This window comes from Varanus komodoensis, unplaced genomic scaffold, assembly GCF_004798865.1.
Source record: "Varanus komodoensis strain SLA01 unplaced genomic scaffold, ASM479886v1 scaffold9, whole genome shotgun sequence".
Lineage (NCBI taxonomy): Eukaryota > Metazoa > Chordata > Lepidosauria > Squamata > Varanidae > Varanus > Varanus komodoensis.
Window position 1 is genome coordinate 20,744,771 of NW_025336598.1, and position 3,668 is coordinate 20,748,438.

The window sequence follows — 3,668 nt, forward strand, 5'->3', positions numbered from 1 at the left end:
AGGTACCACTGCAAATCACTTTCCTTGCTTAATAGAGAGAAATTTCTTTTGTTCTGCATAATTTTGTGGTTCTACTTAAAATGCAATATTGTTTTCATGATAGAACACAAGCTGCTTCTTCATTTATAAACACCTAACAGGAAGGGTGGGTTGTGGGAACTCATTACACCAGCGGGCTTATTGGATTCCAGTTGTTTTGCAGGCATAATTTCAGATCCTTCCCCTCCTCCTCTTCTTCCTCATCTTCTTTATTTCTATACCACACCACAGCCAAAGATCTCTGGGAGGTGTCCACAATCCCTAAAAACAAACGATTAAAATGCAATAAAAATGTCAGAAAAATAAAAAGCATTAAAAAGTTTTAAACAAGATGATAAAATAGGAAATACACAGAATAATAAAAAGACTGACTGTGCAATACCTAGCAATTCCCCTCAACCAATGCATGGCCAAGTCAGTCCTTAAAAGCCTCAAAAAGAGTCTTTTAACCTTTAAAAACCCTGGATCGACCTTCCGCGTATTTCCAACTACATCTCCACCAGCCCAGCCAATGCAGTCAGGAATCTTGGCAGTTGTACTCCAATGCACCCCAGAATATGTAAGCCAGTCCTAGATGGTTAGACATGCAAGTTAAGGTTTAGGAAATCCCCAGGGAAAGCTACCTGGCACCCAGCCCGCAGCAGCATGAAGATTTGCAGGAGATAGCAGCCAGCTGGATCATTCAGCACCACAGACAGGAAATCTGGTGGCTTCCTCAAGCAACAAGTTGTCCAGGCTGAGGGGAGCTACAGGCAGAAGAAAGTCATGACACAGGGCTGACTCTCTGGAGTTATTTGATTCTTGGGTCAGAAGAAACAACCTATTTGAGTTCTCTTAAATTCTGCGGAAATTACTCAGGAGTTTAATCTGACTTTCTGCTATTTGTGAATTGTTGTTTAGTTGTGAATGGAAAAAGAGCACATTTCTGCAAAGAGGTGCAGTTCTCCCATAAACATTTGTAGAAGTAGGAGATGCTCAGCCCTTGGAACATTTGTCTGGTCAGCTAGGCCTGTTGGGAAAGTAAACTCTGTGTATGTGCTGAGAAGCCAATTAGCACACATTCTTGCAAAGACTCAGGATACAGTAAATCTCACTGATCTGTAATAACCCAGGATGTTGTCTGTGTCCTAACATCTCACATTTTGTTTCAATACAAGTTGAAGTCTGTGCCTGTTCCAACAGGCAAGTAGTTAAGTGTGTGTAAATTGATGTGGCTGTTATAATTTACAAACATAGTAATTGGATAAGTTTCTATTTCCCGCTGTATAAACATAGAATGCTATGTAAGAGGCACTTCTTTGGGGGGCTGGTAACTCTTGTTGCTTTTAGAGGACACTCCGACAATTTTGATCCTCTCTTTTGCATATGTTTGTGCACATACTTCAGTAGACCTACCTACTTACTTGAACATAATGCAGAGGGAGGTTCCTTTTCTTCAAAATATTACTATGTGTATTTTTGAAATGTGCACATTTCAAATAGCACATTTAAAAAATAAATGATTTTTTTTTCAAGCACCACAGCTAATTCGGGAATTTGAAAATATATTCTTGGGGAGAGAAGAACTCGTGCTACACATTTGAGATTGCAAACAAGATGTTTACTGGATTTGCAAACAGAAAGAGAGTTTTCCTATATCCGTATCCACTTCAGAACCCTAAATGATTCTGGACCATATTGATAAGAGTGTCCTTGGTCAAATTGTGGGTCCTCCTTTTGCCATGTGTCCATGGTGCACAAAGCTGACACCCAGAACCAAACCTGCCTGGCTCCCAGTTCAAGCTCTGTGGCCCCTGACTCTTTGAACTTCTGTTCCCATAAGGTCCTGCTAGTATGGCCAATGATCAGGAATGCTGGGAGTTGAAGTCCCTATAATATGGAGATCTAACCTCTGCCCACCTGTCCTAAACATACCATTTTTAGAACTAGTTTAAAAAATAGCATGCAGAAAGCAATTATTGGCCTGTTCCATGATGATAAAACTCTCCTCATCCTCATGGATTTTCCACATGGCTGCCATGATTTTCCTCATTTGAGCCATGATGGGAATTGTAGTCCAGCCCATCCAAAGGAGTGCAACAGGATGGAAATTAGACTTTAAATTAGGATGAATGTGTGACTATTTGACATCATTTTTCCTTTTACAATTGACATTCAGAGAAAAAAAAGAAGTTATTACTTTACCTTCAACAATCAATGTTTCCATTTCTCCTTTTTCAATAATCTCAAGGTTTTTTAGTGATCCAGAATCTTATGAGGAATAGCAGACTCGATTCCTAATCTTCCATTATTTTTGCCAAAAGCTTACACATGTGAATAGGTTATGAAAGGACTTGCTAGCTTTTTGTTTTGTGTGTGGGAAAACTGTTGCACAGGAACGATCTGTTGGAAAAATAATAAAAGCCTTTCATACCAGACTAGTAAATCCTTTGGTATGTAGATAAGACGAATATGAGCCCACTGCATGCTAATAATAGTGGTGCCAACCTTGGGGTGTTATTGATTATATTTGAAAGATATGATGGGTTAGAAGTACTGATCAAACAGTCTATGCACATTGCGAAATGTCAGCTACATCCAGCTAGAGGGTTTGTGTGGTTGGACAGGTGCGGGTATGAAACTCATGGCACCTATCTATTGTACATGCTAGACTAGATTTGTTCTGACAGATTGGATTTCCTCTCCATAACTCTTTGCCTGGTTTAATATGCATGACAGAGAAAATGCGCCTCTGCATCAACATTGCAAAGATAACCTTGAAGAGTATAAATGAATGCATGTATTGATGGAGCAATTTGTGTTTTTATTGATTTCTTACTGTGTCTCTGAATTTCTAGTATGCGGAGCAGTTGATGGTGTTTTTGCTATCAGGAACGTGCACAATAATATTTTCTTGCATGGGTTTTTAAAAGAGGATTTAGACATTTAAAAAACACTGTCAAGAGGCTGGGAAAATGATGTGAAATGGACAATACCGAACATGGACACCATAAAATTCATCAACAGGTAGGGCAGAAAGACCACATGGTAGCCCAAGAACATACAAACAGTCCCTCTGAACAGGTATGTCCTGCTGGTTAGAGCTATGGCCACCTCGTTGTGTGTTCCCTGTGCCGATCCTGCTAATTCAATGGTAGGCAATCTTTTTAGGATGTGGGTAATTTTGGAAACTCCTGGGCACTACCACAAAATGGATGCCCTGAGAAGTGTGGCAAAGGACAAGCAAGTGGTCCAAAAGACTGAACAGGTGGTAGAGGTGGGGTCTGAGTCCCAACCAACTAAACAACTCCTTTGAACCCACAGTTTTTGGGACTAACAGAAAACTATTGTACAGTAATCCTAACCACTGGTAAGAAAAAATATTAATTTTTTTAAAAAGTGTGTGAAGAAAGCTGGTTGGAGGTTGGAAAACTGGTCCAATGGTACCAACTGCCTACCTCGGGTGCCATATAACATAGATTAGCGTTAATTGGAAGAGGATCACTCTTCTTAATCTGCTTGGCACAAGGTGTGTTGCATTATTACATTTTTCTTTTTCAAGTTGCTTGAACCATTCACTTGTTTTTGGGGAATGTGCTCTGAAGTGCAAGGTGCTCCTCATCAGGAGCCTGCTCTTGTTTCCTCCTGAC

At 40.1% G+C, this 3,668-nt stretch overlaps 1 long non-coding RNA gene across 1 annotated transcript; it reads right to left on the reverse strand.

Moving 5' to 3' along the window:
* Positions 1 to 244: 244 nt before the first annotated feature.
* Positions 245 to 2,399, reverse strand: LOC123017214. Its single transcript, XR_006413553.1, has 3 exons — positions 2,224 to 2,399; positions 663 to 785; positions 245 to 300 (listed from the first exon to the last, which is right to left on the reverse strand). It is a non-coding gene; the product is annotated as an uncharacterized LOC123017214 (long non-coding RNA).
* Between the last annotated feature and the right edge of the window lie 1,269 nt (positions 2,400 to 3,668).